We start from the raw sequence: 22,496 nt of genomic DNA on the forward strand, positions 1-22,496 counted from the left end.
CAGTCGGGTTTTTGCATGCCCGTCAATGTGCTAAGTTTAAAAAAATGGTTTAGAGAATTTCTGTTCTGTTATTTTTACTGTGTTATTCTTATACACGAGATGGCACATTAGCTTCCAAGACAGGGCTAACAGTTGTGGCAATGTGCCAATTTCCCAAGGACCCCAAGTCAAGTTGAGTTAAGCCACTATCCACACTTCATTAGCATAACATCTGAGGCAAAGAGCAAGAGTGAGTATGGAACCTGTTTCTGGAAGGTGATGCTGCTAATTACCAACTAAGACTGCTGTATGCTTAGACAAGAAAGGAAACCAAGACAGGAGCCCTTAACTTCAAGCCTGTGAACCTCCAGAAATTACAGACAAAAGTTGTATATATTCATATTTAGTTTTTCTTTGAGTCCTTGGCGTTAAGCAGATCCTCTAAGGATATGGGCCACTTCTACAGGCATTCATGTTCACAGGCTTTGCTCCTGTTTAGTGTCTCTGGTATGCAGTTGTTGGGAGCCAGGGAAATGGTTAGAACCTTTGGACGCACTATCTAGGCATGGTCAGGACATAGATGACTCAGCATCTTGCCTTTCAGGTCAAATGAAAACATAAACAGGTCACTTTTCTTACCTATTGTAGTATGTAACATAGAACAAAGTTTAGACAAATATAAACATGTATACAGGTTTACAATTTTTATTTGTGCATCTTTATTCCGTTCTTCCTTTATTATTATCTCTCACTTCCATGGCGTATGGAAATGTTTCCTTATGGCTCCATTTCATGAACTTGGTACATCTTTAGGCAGCTATTGGTCATAATGGCAACCCATTTGATGACATGGTTTTCATTACTCTGGTAAAGCTCTCAGTTAGCTAATGATCTTCTTTTATTCTGGACCCTCATATTTTCCAGACCAGTACTGGAGGCTGGAATTATGACTCAGTGACAGAGTTGTTGTCTATCATGGGCAAGGCTCTGGACTCCATGACCAGCACTAAAACTTCTAAAGCAGGAAATTTTTGATATGTTATCATGAAGAAACCCACAAGTGTGTGTGTGCTTGTGTAAGTATGCACATGTGTGTGTGTGTGTTTGTGTGTGAGTGAGGAGGATAGAAGTCAGCAGGTGATTTCTTCAAACCCTTGTATTTTTTAGGTGTGTCAAGTGTATGTGTGACGTCTTGTCTGTGACTGTGGTTGTACATGTGCCATACCACATGTGTGGAAGTCAGAGGACACTCTTGTAGGTCATTTCTTGCCTTCTGATTTAAGACAAGGTCTCTGTTGTTCTCTACTGCGCATGTCCAGTTTGTTGGCCTCCCAGCAGCCAAGGATTCCCATTTCTCCACCTCTTTCTCCTTGTAGTAGTGCTGTGATTTCAGGCAGTCACACATGTCCAGCTTTTATGTAGGTTCTGGGGATTTGAACGCAGGTCCTCGTGCTTGTGTGTCAAGCACACTGAGCTATCTCCCTAGCCGTCCACCTTACTTGTTGAGATAATGTCTCTCACTGAACCTGGAGCTCACCAATTCAGGAACCTTAGGAGTTCCAGGGATCTGATTGTCTCTGCCTCCTCAGAACTTGGAACAACAGGTACATGGACATGCCCAGCTTTTTATATTGATGTTGGGGATACGAACTCAGGTCCTCATGCTTGCATGACAACCACTCTTCTGAGAACCTCTCTCCAGTCCCTCTTCCATGTTAAGTTCTTGCTTTTACAAATATCAAACACATTACCTTTCTAGTTAGAAAAAACAAAATTAAAAATTATATATCAGCTAGGTTAACTTATTTCCAACCTCCCTCCTTCCCTTTCTCTCTACACCTCTCTGATGCAGATCAAACATAAATGTTTTGCAAATGTAAGCACGATACAACCGAGGGACATACATTTACAAGCTGACTTCTAGGTTGTGTCAATCATACTTTTGAAAGTCCCCCAGTTAAAGAAATGTTATAATATTTTGTGTAAAATTGTACTTAGAAATCTAACTGGAGATTTCCTGTATACTTTGAATCTAAGAAAAGAACACAGTGTTGATCAACATCATTTCCCATTGGTGTCATTTAATTTTAAGGGGAAAAAAAGACAATTTGAAGTATATAGATCCAGATACGTGTAAATTCTCAGGGAATGAGAATATAATTTACTGAGTAGAACTGTTGGACTATAATGATGAGTAAAGGAGGCCAGGCCACCATTCTTTGTAAAATGGAAAGTATAAATATGTCAACTCTACTCTGCATGTACCCTGCTCTTCACCTTCTGGTAAAGGCTAGCATTGGGGCAAGGCTCAGCAAAGGGGGAAGGACATCTGTTTTACACATTACGTGGTAATTTATACCACGGACGAAAGCATGATGGTTTATTTATCTTAAGCCACATCAAAATGGTTGGGTAAAAGTAGTCAGGTCAGAAAGTTCCTGGCACAAAATAGGTGTATAAAATTGGAACTGATGCATAAGTGTTGCCTTTTTCAGGGGATTTTCTAAAATATCCCCAGTCAAAATGAGCTTCTGTCCTTCTACTCTCACAGTCCTCCTTCTATTTTCGATACTAGCACTTAGTTTATATCCAATTAAACTACTTGTTTGAATTTTTATGTTGTGAATTCTTTGAGACATGCCTTCATCATGTTTGCTGATGACTATGTGTCTTGTAGGAATTAATTCATTTATTTTCAAAATATATTGTGTACCAGACATTCTGGTGTTGGAGGCCTCCTGGTGAAAATATACAGTTTTTCCTCTCAGTGAGCTTAATAAATATTTAATTATGCATTTTTCCTGTTTCCTCCTATTATTATGGTTTAGAATAAGAAGATAATATTCAGGAAAATGTCCACATTCTCTTGTCATCTTGAAGAACACAACATTTTCTTCTTTAGTCATTCTAAAAGAATTTATAATTCTAAAAGTTTTTTTGCCATTACTAAAGAACATTTTGGTGATCATATAGGCTGAGAAATTAAGGCCTTAAGTGAGGCAATTTACCACAGAAATCTTAATTGTAATGCATTGGAGATGGAGGTGAGGTCAGAAGCAGAAAAGAATGCATCCTAGAGAATTTACTATGTTTCCATATATTTAGCATGTGGTTCTGTGGTCTTCATGTGGTGAGATGAAGGGAAAATTGAGGTGTAAGAATATTTGCTTTGTCTCCAACTTCATAATATCTTCTGTAACTAATTCAAAGAGAGTTGGAGACTGCCGTGGTATGACATGGGTATATACTCATGAGGTATATTCTCCTTTGAAGTGCAAGCCTACAGGTTAATGGTTAGGCACATTCTAAATTTAATACTTTAGTGTAATTTTGCATATCTGCTGTATACAGTATATCTGCATACAGTATATTTGTATATATACTTTACCCTGTGGAAATTTGGGTCCCATATCCCTATGTGGTATCTTTCTTACTAGATACTCTTTGATGCTCTGACAATGTTGAGAGTCTCTTATAGAATGGTTTGTTAAAGATAAAAATTGAAAAATCATTCTTGTAGTGGAATTAAAAAACTGTAATATTTCAAAGTATAAGAGATACAACTAAAAACATCCCCACTGGCTATTTTGAACTCACAATTTTTGTTAATAAATAGCCATTGTTGGAAACTTTATTTTCTTATAAATTGTTCTTTAAGGTTTTTATGAGTTTTTTTTTTAAACTTGGCACAACTAATACATGCAAGGAAGCCAAGTGTGGTGGCACATGCCTGAAATCTCAACACTTGTGAGACAAGTCAAGAGGACTGGGCCACATCTCAAAAGCACCCACAGTGTGTGCATATATGGTTAGATGTAGGAGGAGACCACTTGTTTGTTTCACGGCTGCCCAGAAACTGAAATAATCACACAAAGATTATATAATTTAAATCACTGCTTGACCTATTAGCTCTAGCTTCTTATTGGCTAACTCTTACATATTAATTTAACCCATTTCTATTAATCTGTGTCACAACATGGCTGTGGCTTACCGAGTAAAGTTTCAGCATGTCTGTCTCCAGCTGGGCTACATGGCTTCTCTCTTACTCTGCCTTCCTTCTACCTTGCTATAGGCCAAGCCAGTTTTTTATTCATTAACCAATAAAAGCAACACATAGACAGAGGGACCTCCCACACCAGTTAGATATACAAGGAAAGTAATTTATTATTTCATTTGTCAAAATCTTTCAAGAACTCTGTGCTTCCTGTCTTAGGCACTTTTTATTTATTCATCAAATATAATGAATACAATTTATTAAATCTTGTCTGCCTTAATGGATTAATTGACTCATTGATAAAACTAAGACATTATACTGAATTAATTAGTTATGAGGCAGAATCAAGCTGTTATTAAACTGAATTATGTATTTGAATGAAGTCATAAACTGATAACAGAATGGTTTTTAGACCAAAGTGACCTAGAATGTGTACTTGGACACAAAAAGACTTGTATGTTTTTATGAGTGGATCAATTCTTTGCTAGAGACAACTAACTCATCAAAATAGTTTAGTTAATAGTTCATTTTAACTGTAAGAAAAATAAAAATCCCTTAAAGAGCTGGACATTTTAAATCTGCTTTGAGTATAGAAGTTTTAAAGAAATATTTCTGAATTAAGAGTCTGGTTGGGAGGTTTGGTGTTTAAAAACACTCAAAGTCCCTACTAGTCTTCACTTTACGTACAGGCCCATTAGTCTGGCTAACTAGAGGCTCACACTTCACTTTTCTTTAGTGAGAGTGCAGTTTTCCAAAAGCAACAGCAACTCTCTGTTGGGCACTGGTTCATTTCTGGATCCAGATGAAAAGGTTAAAATTAGTTATTGGGAATTGTGTGTGATCTACAGAAACGACTAAAATAGCTCATTTTAAAAATAACATCAGAAATAAGTGTTTTGGGGGAGGGTAGAGTGTTCATTCCCAGCTGCCCTTACTCGAAATAATCACACAGAAGCTATATTATTTGCAATATCGCTTGGCCAATAGTTTAAGCATATTTCTAACTAGCTCTTATATCCTAAACTAAACTATCTCCATTCGTCTCTGCATCACCACAAGCTTGTGGTCTACTGACAAAGTTCTAGTGTGCTCCAACAGAGGAGTCTGTCTCCTGTGGTGGCAACATGGCTTCTCACTGACTCTGCCTTCTTTCTCCCAGCAGTCAGTTTAGTTTTCCCCGTCTAACTCTATTCTGCCCTATCACAGTCTAAAGCAGCTTCTTTATTCATTGACCAATAAAAGCAACACATATACAGAATGACTTCTCACATCAGTAGAGAAAAACACACACACTAAAAATACACTTAGAACTTTCTGCAAGTGTCATAAATTCAACTTTAACAGATTGATAGAAGCTAAAATAATGCTATTATATCTGTTGTTAGAATGGGTGTCTCTCATAGAGATGAGGCAATCTGAGCGCAGTCAACCAAATGACCTTTCATCTTCATATCAGTTTTTCGACAGAAAGCTATTTGATATAGTACTGTCCTCTCCATTTTGAGGTCTGTCTACCAGCAGTTAATATAAGACCCAAATTCCTTAAAATTGCCCTTAGCTCTTACCCTACATTGAAGCTCCACCTTTAATATTCCCTTTTGCATTGAGACCTGATAAAAATTTTCCATCCCTATGAGTCTGTGATTTTAAGATCAACAAAGACCTCTGATTCCCTGTACACTGAGAATTTGTTTGTAAAATTAAACATATTTACTTTGAGTACCACTCCCTTGCCCATTCTTTTATTTCAATTCTGAGTAAAAATCTCTATGCTATCCTCTGAAGAGGTTGGTCATGATATATACTCATAGCTGTTTGTTCATTTCCTGGCGACCCAGACCCAAATAATCACACAGAAACAATATTAATTATGATATTGTTTGGCCAATAGCTTAAGTATAATTCTAGCTAGCTCTTACATCTTAAATTAACCCATTTCTATCATTCTGTGCATTACCATGAGGCTTGTGGTTTACCAACAAGGTTTTAGGGTGCATCTGTTTCCTTTGGCAACTACATGACATCTCCTTGACTTCCCCTACTTTCTCCCAACATTCAGTTTAGTTTTCCCACCTACCTCTATTTTACCCTGCCACAGGCAAGCAGCTTCTTTATTAACCAGTGATAATAAAACATATTCACAGCATATAGAGGGGAATCCCACATCTGGGACTGGGCTGCTTTTATTTACAATTCTAAGACAACAAAAAAAATGCGAAAAGTATGGGGCAGTCTCTACTACCATCTTTCATTCTCTGGAGCTCTTGCTGAGTCAAGGAGGCTTTGGCAACTGGTTTTCTCATCAAGCAGAAAAACTCAGCAAGTAGGGATATATTGGGTAACAGTTTTACGAAATCCTTTATATCACGTTGTGTGTGTGTGTGTGTGTGTGTGTGTGTGTCCAAATTAATGAAAATATACTTAATCTTGAAGACCAGATGGTATACCTGAGGTGTTGGAATGCTCTGAATCATTGGCCATAGATGTTATTTTGGGGCTGAGAATAAAATTTAGAGGCAATTCTATCTCTGAGCATGCTGTGGTTGGGGTTTGAGCAGCAGCCATAAAGCATGTACAGCTAATATCTTTATTTAATGAATGACTTGACAGACACCACCACAATCAAATATTAGATAAGTGGAAGTGTTAGTTGGCTTCAAAGTGTTTATGGTGCACTATTGCAATGTTTTAAATACTTCATATGAATTTTCTCATTTACCCTTCTCGGAACCTGAAAAAGTACAAATATTAACTCCACATTAAAGATGAAGAAAGTGATAAAAAATAGTCCCTGATTAGGCGACTGATTCAGGATTAAAATCCAAGCAGTCTGCCTCTATACTCAGCTCATATTAATTACCATTATAACCCCGAGTCTGCATTTATAAAATTACTTTCTTTGCTCAACCCAATATTTATACCTGAGACTACTTATTTGTATCAACTTAGTTCAGGGTGTATAATAACTCAGGAGTTATGTAATGCAGAAAATACAAGTGATATTTTTCTAAGTGAGAAGACATGCACACAGATAAATTATGGTATCGGATAGATAGGACTGGAAGCTGAGTTTAATAGACTTATACAGAAATATATGTAATTATTTGACAATCTTTACAAGGTTTGTGAGGCAAAATGAAATGAAAGAGATTCTGAGGAAAATTGAATATGTAGTAATATTATCCCTATGCCATTAGAAGATACTACTACATATTTAGCAGTAACTGAGATACACTGTTTTAAGAATTGGTATCATACAGACAAATGGGATGGAATTTTTACCATCAAGGAACTTTGTAGTGCATATGGATAGTAAACCATGGTTCCAGTAGTATGCTCCCTACTATGGTGAGAAATGAGGCAGGCATAGAGCTCATTGTAGATTGTCTTGGGTATTATTCATAACAAGTTTATGTTCTTATCCCTGAGGCAATACAGAATCATTTAACTAATGTAGTAATCTTACTATGTGTTCAGGGAAAGTTCACTCTAAGTAGAGAGAGCAGATTGGAGAAAAATGAGATAATATGCTTCCAACTTTGAACCTTTCCTGATTTTTAATTAGATATTCTTTGATACTCTCACTTATTAGTATCTTGACCTATCCAAAGATATCGATGTGTCTACTATCTTTGCTCTGTGTAATAAATAAAAGAACTACCCTCAAAGACCTCACAGCTCAGCTGAGGAAGCATTCATTACAAACACATAGATAGCAATACAGCCACCAGTATGTTTTTTTCTTGTCCTATATACAGTCTTTGTCAAGTTTATCCTGTTGGAATGTAAGCATTTCTTAAGAACATACAAATGTGTCTTATTTGCCTGTATTCCTAGAAGAAACTGAATATAGACAGTAAGCTCAATAAGAAGGTTTTGTTGTTGTTATTCACTATGTAGTATTTCCATTGAAAATGAGTCCCATACTGGAAGTTCAGGACTTAAGACTTAAATTGGTTCCCACTTCCTCCTTATTTCAGATAACGTTTTGACCCCTTGGTAAATTAACTGTTGAAAATTGTGTTAAACTACTTTTATGGCTCATTCTTTTCTTCTTAACATAATATACAGAGTGGCTGGAAATAGTCAGTCACATATTGAGTAAGACCCTATTTCTGATGCCCAGATCTATGACCTTATGCGTCTGGCTTTGAAAGCCCTGCTAGATAGGTTTCACACTACATAATTCAGAGTCCTTGGGAGTTTTAAAGGCTGGTAAGAGTTAAGCTCATCTATTTTCTAATATCAAGTTGATATTCAGTAGAGGGATTTCAGCTGGGCACAGAGAACTAAACTCACCATCTAGACTTAGTAATAGCCCTTTGGGAAGGCTTTGGAGGACTCCTCAAAGAAACCCGTTCAAAGGCTTCCCTGGAAGCCTTTCAATCGTGCTCAGTACTGGAAAAGGCTGCTGGTTATGGACAACTGCTTTCATTTTGTCCTGGTTCAAAGGCGTTCACCACAGGCCTGAAACTTGTGACTCCAACTTGCCTTTAATTTATAGCCAAGTGGTGGTTGTTAACCCTAAGTAGTTTTTCAGACTTATAGATGCAAAGGCTGCATCATCTCCCAAGATTCCATGCAAGGGGATAAAGAGAGTTAAAATACAGGGGTTGAACATATATGGAGAACGAGTATTTTTAATTGAAAGAATTATTTGTAGCCCTTTGCTATCTGGGGAATCTCAAGTTCTCAAGTTGTAGTTGGTCTTTTCTACATTGATGCATGCTCTGTCAGGAGGGAAGTCATTTCCACCTCTCGTGCGTAATTAATTACAAAAGGGAGCTTAGTAGGTCTATCTGAGAAGGAGAGGAGAGAGATAGATGGAGGTTGATAGAGAAAGGGATGAAGAAACAAAATTTTTCTGAAGCTTCATAGAAAGTAAAGGAAGTGAAACGAATACAGAATTCTGAAGAAGTCTAACATGAGCGTTGGACTTAGATTATGCTAAGCAAATAACAAAATCTCATTGCCATGTTAGAAACTATTCCTAAATCTTACCGTGTTTCCTGAGTAAAAATTTGATTCCGATAGTCATTTCAGTTCCAGGTGACTGATTCTAAGCTCAGCAGGTGGGAGGGAAGGGAGATGAAGCAAGATGTTGGTTTTGACAGCGGTTCAGGCCTGATTCAAGCTGTTTTCACCTCTGCCCAGCTATCTAAAGCAGAAGATCCATTTCATTGCACTGTATTTAATCCCTGTAGCTCTGAAATGGCAGGATGTGCTGAAGCTGGCATGAGAAGAGAATCTTAGAGGCTGTACCAAAAGGTACTTTTACAACCACAGCATGCTATTTGCCCTGTTGTAAATAGTCAGTATTTTCTAAAGTACCCAATGGAAACTACTAAGAATATTAAGCAAAAACAACGTTGTAAGACTCGAGTGGTTTTGCAACTCAGAGAAATCCTTGACATTTTTTATCTGATTTGCAAGTACATGGTCCATTTTTCTTCACAGTGTTTCAAATTTACTATAGTAATATACCTCATCATTCCATATATTTGAGAGTTCTCAGCAGACAGCCATTTTAGAGTAGAGAATCCATGACAACTTGAATTTTGTCTAGAGGATTCTGTAGGATTAGCATTTCTGGGTATAGGTAGTAGTACTTTATTTCAAAAGAGGAAGCCTGTAAGTGAGAACATTTTGGCCCAGAAAATCCCAGAACTTTGAGAAGCTGAAGTGAAATTTCAAAGGAAGGATACATGGTGGGGAATTTTGCTGGGAAGCAAAAATCCAGTTTAGTGTGTATGTAAGTGTATGCCTGTTTGCATATCTATTCTACACAACAGTAAAGCATGTCCTTAAGACATTTAGATTAGATCATGGGACTCTGAAGTTGAGTATAAAGTTTATCTACCTTCTTAACCCCATGTTTGAATTACAACTGTAATATCCTTTCCTGATAGTGATCTACTTCCAGGGACACAATTAAAAGTCATTCCATTTTTGAACTTTTTTGAGAAAGTATGGTGTTGGGGCTGGAGAGATGACTCAGCAGTTAAGAGTACTGGCTGTTCTTCCAGAAGATCCCAGCATCCACATGGCAGCTTATAAGTGTCTGTAATTCCAGTTTCAAAGTACCCGACATCCTCATACAGATATACGTGGAAGCAAAACACCAATGCACATAAATAAAAAGTTTTAGAAAGAGAAAATATGGCATTGCTTAAATAATATGGTCTTTTAAAGTTAGATAGAGATGAATTTGTATCTAGGATCCACACTTCACTGGATGGGAGCTGGTTTCTCTCTTAGGACTTCAGTTAGTCAATTCCCTCACACATATGCCTTTATCTGTGCTCATAGAAAGACTCAAGATCTTATATGAAACCTTTTTTCAAATTATTTTTTTTTACCTTGAAGAGAAGGTATATTGAATGCTTCTCGTGTTTGCACTTACTTGCATTAAAAAGATAAAGCAGGGAGGCAGAATACGCGCTGTAGATATTTCTCTATAGACTATGTTCTCCTCTTAACAAAGAATAACCAAGATCTTTCTATGTTTAATTTCCATAGTTAATATGCTATAGGCCTAATAATGAATATTTTGAATTTCATAGTACATATAATGCTCCAAGTATTAGCCTGAATTTAAAATTAAGACCTAGTACTGAGCACTGGCAGAGAAGCACTGCTTAACTATTGGCGTGCTATTAAAGTACGGCTTAACTATTGGTGTGCTATTAAATCACTACTTAACTATTGGTGTGCTTTTAAAGTACTGCTTAACTATTGGTGTGTTAATAAAGTACTGCTTAACTATTGGTGTGCTAATAAAGTACTGCTTAACTATTGGCATGCTATTAAAATTAGTATCTTCAAAGCTGAGTGTACTCCCTCTATAACCATATTTAATCAGTTCTATAGTTTTTGTCGATGTCTTCTAAGATCTCAAGTCACAAAGATGTCCCAGGATAGCTGTTTTTAACAGTAGAAAGAGTGTTTTCTTATTCTATTTCTGCCGTTTTGTTTGTGCTGTGCCCAAAACTTGGAATGTCATTTAATTTTCCTCTGATTCAATATAAATCCTATCCATTCTTCAGGGTAATATTCAGTTTCAGCTTCCATCATGAAGCCTTTCTTGGTCATTCCAAAACATGTTGCTCTTTCCAAACACATGGAATAGATCATTCGAATAATAATATTTACCCCACTCATTATGAAAATCCTTTTAAAGAAATTCCCCGTGTGTGGAATACCTACTATGTGTCAAATTCTATAGGTAACACAAAAATGGAATGGAGTCTTGAAATGTATACACGAGCAGAGCTAATTATTTGGACTTAAAACAAAACCACAGTAATCAATTAGAGTGAATGCTTTAACTGGCTTCTACCAATAGGTACATGTTTATATGAAGTGTAGGCACTTTTGATATATTTATTTATTATTCTCATACACTAAAAACCAAAAGATTTTTTTCATTGCTATTCTATTTTTTCTAATAGATGAACAGTAACACTGTATTAGGTGATTACCTTATAGATAGGCGAAATGAATGACAGCAGTATTATAAAAAATGAAAAGAATAATTTGGGAATATTATTCTAAAATATTTGTAGTACTTGTGACATGATACAGTGTTCACTGAAAATAGAGTTTGATCAGTTAGGAATTTATGTTATAATGCCAGCGGCAAACACTAATTGTGAGGCTGGGATATAGCTAGTGCAATACCTTGGGTTATATCTCCAGAAGTAAAGAAAACAGAAAAAAAGTCTTACATACTGAAAAAATTAAACAAAATGGAATTATATATTACGCTTAACTAAAGGCAGAAATGGAGTAGAAGGAAAGTGAGATCAAGAGCAAGGAAACAAATGGAATGGAGAAATAGTAAGAAATGTGGTAGATACTAATCCAGCTTCAGCAGTGGGGATTTCAAAATCAATTGGTGTGAGTACTCCCAATTAAAGTTAGTTGGGGACTGGAGAGATGTTCAGTGGTTAAGTGCATACGCTGCTCTTGGGAGAGGACCCAAGTTCAGTTCCCAGCACCCATATCAGGCAGCTCACAACTGCCTGTAATGTCAGCTCCAGAAATATTCAACCTCTCCAGACTCCACAGGCACCTGCCTTCATGTGCACATGGCCGCACAAATACATATAATTAAAAGTAATAAAAGTAAATCTTTAAAAATCATTGACTGTAATTGTGGTTTAAAAAAAAACAAGACTCAAAAGTAGACAACTCTGCCACTGTGTTTCAAGATTTTTCTTAAGTTTATTCTTTTTTATTGAGACAGGGTTTCTCTGTAGCTTTGAAGCCTGTCCTGAAATTAGACCAGAAGTTTATTCTTAACAGATTCATTAGGCAGAAAATCAGCAAAAATATAGTTAAACTGAATAGGACCACCAATCAACAAAATTTAGCTGACATTTATATTATATTTCAACAACAGTATATTTCCCTTCATACATCTTATATATGAAGATGTAATAATGAATATTACTTTGTATAATTAACATATACTAATAGAAAGTTCAGACAAAACATGAAAGAAAAAGATCATAAATGACTGGAATCTGAAAGTAAGGAGAAGGCAAAGCTATGTCTTGTGGATAATAAAGAAATGTCATAACCACAAATATACCATTCCCCTAAAGACAATCTACCAAACCCTTTAATATCTAGCCTAACAAAAAGTTTAATTTAAAAAGACCATCTACCAAAGCTCAAAGGGAATTGATTATTTGAAAAGGCCTGTATCTACTAAGAAATTTAATTCAAGAATTATCTTGAAAGAATCAGATCAAGGTGGATTCATAGTGAATTTTACCAAAAGTCCCTGAAGAAGAACCTATATCAATTCTCTGTAGCCTTCATAAGAAAGAAAACAAAAGCAGAAGGGGTATGCCCTAATTCATTTAGTAAGGCAAGATAGTATAACTGAAAGAATACAGGGCCATGGCTTAACAGTGCCGAGTTCTAGTCTTGATCTCAGCTACTTACTGATAGGTGCAAATCACAAAACCTATCTCATCTTCAGTCCTTATTAGTAAAGTTCTGCAAATAAGCTAGACATGGAGGCGCACACCTGCAATCTAAGTACTCAGAGGTGGAGAAAGGAGGGTCAGGATTTCAAGGCCAACCTGGATTACATGATACACTGTCTCCAAAAAAATACATTTTACAATACTGTTATAGATTGAATTGTGTCCTCCTCCAAATTCATAGTTTGATGCCCTAGTTCTGATGTGACTGTATTTAGAAATAGGGGTTTTAAAGAGGTAATTAAGGCTAAATGAGATCATATTAGTGGGACCCTAATTTAGTAGAACTGCTATCTATTTAAGAAGAGAAGAGACATCAGATCTCTCTCCCCCCTCTTTCCCTTCTCTCCTTGCCCCTACCTTCCCCTCTTCCTCTTTCTCCCTCTTTCTTCTTTCTCTGCACAAATACAGAAGAAAGGCCATTTGAGGACACAGTGAGAAGATGATGATAATCTCCAAGCCAGGAAAAGAAGCCTCAGCAGAAACCAATCCTGACACAGAGTTTGGGTTTTCAGCCTCTACAACTGTGAGACAATGAATGTGTTGTTTATAGCACGCAATCTGTGATATTTTGTTATGACATACCAAGGTATCTAATCTAACTCGTCCTTAATATTGGAAATGTTTCTTAGACGCAAATGATCTTTGAAAATGGTAAAGCCCTCTGTATTTAATATTACTTCCCCCTTTCCACCATCAAGACATTTAAAACTGGGATAGGTACTTACACTGTATGCCTGGGACGCATTTCTCTTTAGCTTTTAGCATTTGATTTCCAACATCATGGTTAAGGTCTGACAAATCCTGATTTGGCAATACACTACAGAGAGAACATAGAGAAAGGCTACAGTCCCTAATTTCAGTCTGAAGAGTATTCTAAGCTTGGGTAGTGATGATGGAGCATTCTGACCTGTGTCACACCATTGGTTTAAAGACTTTATTTTTACTATTCTTTAGATCACAGTTTGGAACTGAGTTATAGAATAGAGTTATCTCCTTATTCCTTCCATTTGGTCTTTCTTCCCTCGCTAATTCCAAAGTATGCAAGCTATACACTTTCTAGCTTTTTTTCCTTCATAGCCATTATCTACGCACCAAAAACAGAGATGGAAAGAGACAGGTTTAATCCAAAGCACCAGTTTCCATTACCTTAAGCTGCCTCAATGATTTTTCTGATGGGATGAAATTTCTTGCACTTGGTCTCAGGCCCAAGGTATATGCAATGCTTCAATGAAATTGCTTGCGACACATTGAAGTGAGTGCCTGGGAACTATGAGTTTGTCAAATATTTTTAAAAAAGACTCAGAACTTCTAGTACAGGCACTAAACTAAAGAGGGGATAACTTTCAAAATTTTCACTGGCTGTGGAGATCTACCCTGCTATTGAAAGGGTATGAATACACAGAGATATGCATTCATAGCCTATGTCAGAAAGAGTGTGTTCCACAAGTTTCATGTGAAATCCTCCACATTTTGGTGCCAACCTCCGTCTCCAGTCTAATTTCCTGTTACACCTCCTACTTCAGTTGAGTTCCTTATTTGTGTCTTTGCAGTTCAGTTGTTGACCATATAGTAGGCCTCGGGGCTAACAGACAATGCTTATTTACAGACCCTTCCTCCAGACACCCAGGAGCTCATAGGCTCAGAGGAGAGTCTTTTAAAGTATCTCATGTGCTTAATGGCATTGTAGAAGCTTGCTTCACATAACAGAGAACTTGTGAATGATGAGATTCCATTTATGTCATCCATACAGAAGGAATAAGGACCAGGGAGCAGGCTTCTGCCACACACAGTACTAAGTCCTATGATGGAGCTCTCTTGTGTGGGGTTTGAGCAATTCACTTCTTGGAACATAGGCACATATAATATGACTTTTCTGCTTCACTATAGGGAAGAGTTTAGCAAACTCAAGGAATGAGATACAATCCACACTGTATTTTCTCTCAGCAGTAAATTTTTGTTCCTGAGCAAGATGTTTGGTTCTCATAACGATGTTCAGAAATGTGTGGAAAGTGCTGACAGTCCAGCACACACATATGCAAAAGTCTTACCTTTAATCATCTGGGACTAACAGGTTCCTATGTTCTTCTACCCGTTTCCCTTTATGTCCACATTGACGGGAAGATACTTGGTGTAATGGAGATGCGGATGTTCCAGATGAGAAAAGAGAAAGATGTTGAGGAATGTGTGTTGAGGGCTGCTGCATATCAAGGGGACTTGAGATGATAGCTATTTTGACTTTGGCACTGTGCCCTGTTGATAGTGGGTCCTGTTCCTCCAGGAATTTCCAAAGCAAAGGTTAGGGATAAAATGCAAATATTAAGGGGTAGAAAGGCTGCCCCCAAAATTGAAACTTGGTATTTGGAAAAGAATATTCATAAGGGCAAGATAAGGCACCCAAATTCTAGTTCTAGATATGCCCTTGACTTATGCTCTGACCTTGGGCAAGCCATTTCATAGTTTTTGATCTCAGTTTCTTTGTATCTTAAGAAAAGTGTTTGGAGGCCAGATGTGGTAGTGTATACCTTTGATCCCAGAATTCAGGAGACAGGTGGATTTCTGTGAGTTGAGGCTAGTCTATGAAGTGAGTTTCAGGTCAACCAGGGATACATAGTGAGGACCTATCTCAAAAAAAAAATGTCAAGAGTGGTTTTAGGCTGGTGCTATTGCTCAGTTGGCAGAGTAGTTTCCTAGCATTCACCGAGCCCTATGTTCTGTCACCAATATCACCTAATCAAACCATGGTGCTACATGTCTATCTGTAATCGTAGCTCTTGGGTGGTAGAGGCACTCTTGAATCAGAAGTTCAAAGTCACCATCAGCTATATTTTGAGTTTGTGGACAGCCTGGGATATATGAGACTCTATCTCAGAAACAAACAAAAGATCAGTTTATCTCTGAAGTGTCTTCTTACACTGACCTTCAGTATATTTTTGGTCCCTTGAGTTCTCTAGAGAAGGAACAAGTGCCCAGACTGTTAAATCTAGATGGGAAATTAAAGAATATGAAAAGAATAAAAGAAAAATCTTTAAAGCACAAAACCACAATGTGTATCATGTTATTAGTATTCTACTCTGTGTATTTCCCACAATAAGAATTTTGTCCTATTGTTCCCAGGGAACAATTGAAGTGTCTTGGGAAACGCAATTTTCATTGTTTCAGTTGTATCTCCTAAATTGCCTCATTGAACCAGAAAAGATTTCAGCAAGTTTTTCAACAAGAACCAGTGTCAAATTTTTGTTTCAAAAAATATGGTCACCATAACTCTGTAGCACTCACCTTATCTTCCTTTCTAGGTTTTTCTCATACATACCAAATTTTCCATCTGCGTAAGTAATGTCCAAGAAAATGGAAACTGATTAATATAATCTGTTGGGATCATTTGTTACTCACACATGACATGTGTTTGGAAATATAAAGAGTCAATCATTCTTCAAGACAGATATTATATGTATTGTGATTGCTTGCAATAGATGAAGAGACAAGTTATGTTCTCCTATCGTGACATTCTAGAGATAGAGGGCAGAAGAAACTGGGCAGCAGGGAAAATTAGCAGGAGAAGCAGAAAGGCAGAAGTTTCAAATATCCATTGTTTCCAGCCTCTGCTCATAGTGAATGGGAATCAGCATATTTGGATTTAGGTAAAAGAACATGTAAGCTATGCCTGCCTGGACATCTGTCTCTAGTCTTGACCTTCCTCCTGGGTCATGGTTCTCAGTCTGGCACCCTAAGTGCATTTCTCTTCTTGCCAAGACCTGTTCTTCTCCCAAATTCACTGTCCCTGTTACTAGCAGTACTTTTATTTTATCAATCACTAAAAATGATAAAAATGGCATTTACATTTTTTCCATTACTCTGATAAATCTAGTCGATTGCTAAGTGTGGTACTATACAGTTTCATCTCACAATAGGCAACCCATTCCACATTTCACCAAAGCACCCTTTATTAGAACCTCATGACTCCTCATCTCAAATGTGTGATTAACTCTTACCCGGCTCATTTTCTCTAAACCTCAATCAATTACAACACACACACACACACACACACACACACACACACACACACACACCCTTTAGCATTCCTTCCTCCCAGTTGTTAGACTAAGTATACGGAGAGGTGATTTTCAGGGTACATATGCATTTTGTATTGCGAGGAAAGAATGGATTGTTTTCTCAAGAATATTTGGAGGCAGTTTCAGAAGTTCATAGTGGCATAAGGAAACACTTGCTCCTAGTTAAGAATTGTGTTTTTGTCTTGAAGCACTTGCACTGTATGCTGTGCCTCTGAACTCGAATGTTCAAGCAGGCCTAACACCTGTAGACCTCCCTGCCCACAGCTGACTGGTATTTTTTACTTCTTTCTGTGCTCACTTAGAACTGCTGGATGCTTTCTTGTTGCTTTTTACCCCCCAGCCTCATCTGATCTTTCTCACAGATGTTGGGGATTCAGGGATTCCCCATAGGTTTGAGTGTCTCCTCCTTCATTACTGGCCTTGGCCTCTTCCCACAGCCATGTTTCCATCACTCACATGGACTTGGCCACATGGCAGCTTTGCTGATGGGCTCTTCAGCCATCTCCCACAAACCCAGGCCAAGATGTGACATTCAATCTATCCTCAGTGTATACCTCCATCCTGCCAAAGCTGTAAAACTGTCTGGGATTATAGTCCCTTCCAGTTATGTGCATGAGAAGGCACTTTCCAAAGACATTGATCAATTCCCTAATGATCTCATGGCACAGCAGGTAGAGACCCTGTGGTTTGCAGCAAGAAAGCCAGACCATAGCAACAAGTCCTTCAAGCTCAGTGCTCTGAAACTCTCTCGAGTCATACGGATTGAGAAGACCACTGGGTATTTTGGAACTTATCCCAAACACAATTAAATATCCAGGCAGAAGGGGAACGAATTGCTGGAATACAAAGGGCCCAGCTCAGTGGGGATTATGGGGTGACCCATCCAACTGGTGCTTCCATCTCAGTCACCACAGATCTACCATCTCCTTCAGTGGGCCTGCTGGAGTCAGCCTTGTCTGCATCCAGGGGCAGCTCTAGTGGGCTTGCCCAGTATCCCAGGCATGTGCAACACTTCCACCTAACTCAAACCACATGCAGAAGATCATGTCATACTTGGCGCATAACCAATCGAGAAAGGCATCAGAGGGTGTCCAGACCTCAGCTTGTTTGAACAAATGTTCAAAAAACATTTCTGAAGGGATATTCCAGAAAAACATACTCACTCAAGGTTTTAAAACAGATGTTCAGCCTCTAGGATTGGGTTGCTTTGCAGCTACTATTATTGCATACAATAAAGTGGGACCAAATCATTTTAGGCTTGAACTAGGGTGTATGCTTAGCTTACTTTTGTATCTTTATTGTTGGCCATGGAAGGATGTGGCAGAGGGCAGAAAATAATGCTGCCGAGAGGCAGCATGCTATTGTAATTTACTTTCTGGCACTAGAGTCAGACAGGCAAAGGCTTTGACCCCTGACTAGTTTTGTGTGTTAACCTATCATAGGCTCACTTTATTTAGCTACAAAACTAAGGGCAGCATTGTTGAGTCATTACTTTTGTCAAGAGAACTAAAATGTTACATATATAGTGTATACCATGGATTAAACACTCTGCCAGTACAGCACTGTTGTCAACACTGTCACCTGCAGGACTTTACTATTTACTGTTACTACAACCTTTATACTACTAGCACTGCAGCTGCTGCTGCTGCTGCTGCTGTCTCTAGGACAGGATCTATTCCCAAATGAGTTGGGGAATGGGGTGCTGAAGAGGGCTTCAGCTTTGTTTTTCTGGGCTATGGAGATGGTAAGCACACCAAGGACTAAGACTGCAGGACATCTAGCTTGAAAGGAAGAGAAAGAGAGTAGTGCAAGATTCTTACAGTTTATTTTCCGTATCCCAGATCAAAGCCCTTCATCTTTCATTAGTTTGCTATGTAACCTAGTTTGAGCCACTTTAGATAATGGTGTTTCGTTAGGTACCCTGTGGCACTTGTTTGCACGTGAGCTGACCTGCATCAGAGGCCTAGTCTGGGAAAGGAATGTGTCTAAGCAACTGATCCAAAAGAGACAAGGGACTAGCTTTGTTTAGTGGCTCTAAGCTACCCAGCTCACGGTCCAGATGTATGCTACAGCCAACACCAGAATCTTTGTAAGTACTGGCAAACAGTGATATCCTGGGCTCACTGTTATGTAGGCAGAGACTGCTAGTCTGTTTCCTGGCCGCCCAGACCCAAATAATCACACAGAAACTATATTAATTAAAACAATGCTTGGCCTATTAGCTTAAGATTCTTATTAACTATCTTTTATACCTTAAATTAACCCATTCCCATTATTTTATATTTTACCATGAAGCTTGTGGTTTACCAGGAAGGTTTCAGGTTATCTGTCTCCTTCGGTGGTTACATGGCATCTCCCTGACTCCACCTTCTCTCCTTCTCTATCTGCTTGGCATTTCCACCTTACACATTCTGCCCTGTCATAGGTCAAAGCAACTTTGTTCATTTACCAATAAAAGCAACACATATACAGAAGGACTTCCCACACCACTGCCAGAATTAAAACTTCCCATATAGCTATCATTTGTATTTCACTCTTCCATTAATACTTGCTGTGCCAGGATAGCTATTTTATTTTACTCCTATGCTGGGGATATGATACCAGGGACTTGTGTATGCTAGGCAAGTGCTCTATCATTGAGCTATATCCCAAGATGGATCCATAGTAACTCTTTAAGGAAGTTTTTCCATGTATTCATACGTCCATTAGCACCTACTCCCACACCCATCCACCTATACCATTCAACAGGTATTTATTGTGCAATGACAACATCCAAAACATGGCTGTAGGTGCTACCAACAAGGCAGGGAACTGCTGTTGTGAAGCTTACAGTCCAGCTGCCTAGTCTTGCCAAACATAGTATGCCATGAAAGTTCATTGGAAAGTTTAGTCTAGATGTTTGGAACAAATTTTAGTTGATCCTTCTCAAGTGGACATGTCTTTTAGGGTACTTGGGTAGAGAATGAGGGACTGTCCTGCATTCAGTCTGAGCAAAGGTTATGAGGGAGGCCTGGGACAGGGCTAGTAACAATGTGACTGCATTTTGATTTCTAAGATTGATATGGTTGATACAAATTGTGTACTTACTTTGTTGAAAATAACTTTTGAAATGTGACAAGAAAACAATATGATTGTGTTATTGTCTTACAAGCTGGCTCAGAAGGCAGTTCTCAGAGCAGGGTTTCAAAAATACTCTGAACAATGTCTATATCAGAACATATCCTCAGAGGGACTATTTTAGACAGTTCTGAACATATCTGAGCATACAAATCCTGATCTATCAAAAATAAACATTGCTAGTAGCTAATTTATTCAAAAAAAGTGAAAAGAAAGAAATGTAAACTTAAATTCTTAATTCAATTATTGGAATATTTAGGCACTATATGTTTGGATTTATGACTGTCACACAATTCATTTTAATGAAAGGAGTATTTTTTTGCTCTTAGCTATTTTTAGTCTGTTCATGCACAGTCTTCTGCATGTGAGTCTTTGAAGTGAACATCAGGGCTATTTAGCCATTGTCTTTTTTTATATAAAAGTAAATCTTCCCATTACACAGCAGGCCTGCAGAGATACTGCCTTCTACTTTAAAGCCAGTGTATGATCAAATTAACCTGTATTTTTTTGCAGAAGAATGTTAAATCAGGAATTGTAAACAATTCCTAGGCAATGTGTTTAATGTTCATAAGTCATTCCTAGAAATTGTTCACAATGCCTGTAACATATATGCAGCTATCAAGATACCTGAAATACATAGAAAGCTTTCAAGACACTAACTGTCCATTCCTAGAACAGCTCTGGATCATGATATTTTTGGTAATCAATTCTACTTATCTGTTAATTTGTCTAGATGTTAATAATTATAGTAGTAGTACTACTTGATTTTCATTGTTCCCAAGAATTGCTGCAATTTTTGCCAGTAATTTGTTGATACAAGGTTTTGGACATGCTTATTTTAAGAGGTATTAGAAAAAGCAACAACAGTGAAGAATAAAGGCAATTGTACTTGTCAGGTGAGCCACGGCCCTGTATAAATTTTATTATTCCTTCATAAAAACTTTAGGCAAAGCTTCATTACCTTTTTCCCAGTTCACTTCCATCCAGTTTTTGATGTTCTAATTCCTTTGGACTTTTATAAGTTATCTCAAAGAAACTTAATCATTTCGACCGATCTTACTCTGTCATGAAATTTTCTTGCCTTGTTCACTTATCAGCTAATGGAACTTGATATTCACATAATGTAATTGTTTAATCTATGTACTTGAGTCCTATCTGTATTTATCTATTTTTGTTTACTATTTTGAAATAATCTGCCTATTGGTTTACATCAGCACTGATGTATGCTATAGCTAGGTAACTACTTTAAATCAAGAGATGAAAGCAAAATGTTTGAATGAGTTTTGGCCTTGAGTGTTATGATCATATCAAGTCACTGGTTGGGACTCTTTGATATATATAGTTAAGCGAATTTGCTTGACTTCTAATTGACTAGTGGAAATGGACCATCCTAGGAAGCCACTCAGATGAAGTCAGGGAATGAGTTAGCTGTGGGGGCTGTGGGGTCAAGAGATTGGGCAGTCTTTTGACAACTGATCTCAGCATGGAGTACTGGTGCCAAGAAACTGGCCAATGTCATAAGATGCAGCTGAGCAATATTTTATAGTCATACAAATGGCTTTGTAATTTGCTCAGATGATGACCCTCACCTCAAATCTGATGCATACTGTATCCAGATATGACCCATCTCCCAAGGCCCAACTCAACTCGATCTGTTAAAGCTTGTCTAGTTGTATTGGTCCTCTCTGGTGTACTGCCTTTGAATGCCTCTAGAACTTTAAGGACATTTTGTCTCTCAAACTGAATTACATTGACCTATATACTATGTATTTCTCATGGATGCCTTACACTTATGGTGACCATATTTTCTAAACAAAAATTAGAACATGCCATCTGAAAATTTAGGTGGCTATTTCAAATGAGCAGTTCTCTAGAAAACACAGGCTTGTTCCCTACTGTGTCTCTTACTTATTGAACAGTCAGCATTGATTATGATGATAGGAAGACAAAGAAAGACAGAAGGTAACATCTACCAAGTAGCAAGTAAAGGACACGGCTATCTTTGGGGTATCTAGTATAGGCAGGCATAAATGAAGAGCTTTGCTACTGTGCTTTAGGAATAGTGTATTGGTCCTGAAAATAAAAATAATGTAAGAAGAGTGATAAGGAAAGTAGCAGTAGTGAGAGATGCTGGAGGAGGATTGGATAATACAGTCCAGCAGGTGAGAGAAGATTCAAAAGAAGAGGCCTTGTGGCCAGAAAGACAAATATAAAAGAAGGTTTTCACTGAAGTTCTTAAAAGTATGATTAGACAGATATTTAAACCAAATTCTGGGAGGTTTTGCATAACACAATGAGAAATAAATTTAGGGAATTTATAACAATGGCAAAGAAATA

At 37.7% G+C, this 22,496-nt stretch overlaps 1 long non-coding RNA gene across 1 annotated transcript in view; it reads left to right on the forward strand.

Annotated features, from left to right (window-relative positions):
* LOC125389439 (uncharacterized) overlaps positions 1-21,924 on the forward strand; it is a 46,139-nt gene extending 24,215 nt beyond the window's left edge. Inside the window, exon 5 of the long non-coding RNA XR_007228456.3 lies at positions 13,381-21,924. This is a non-coding gene — a long non-coding RNA (uncharacterized LOC125389439). The remainder of the gene's footprint in view (positions 1-13,380) is intronic.
* The last annotated feature ends 572 nt before the right edge of the window (positions 21,925-22,496 follow it).

Source organism: Myodes glareolus, chromosome X, assembly GCF_982192425.1.
Source record: "Myodes glareolus chromosome X, mMyoGla1.1, whole genome shotgun sequence".
Classification (NCBI taxonomy): domain Eukaryota; kingdom Metazoa; phylum Chordata; class Mammalia; order Rodentia; family Cricetidae; genus Myodes; species Myodes glareolus.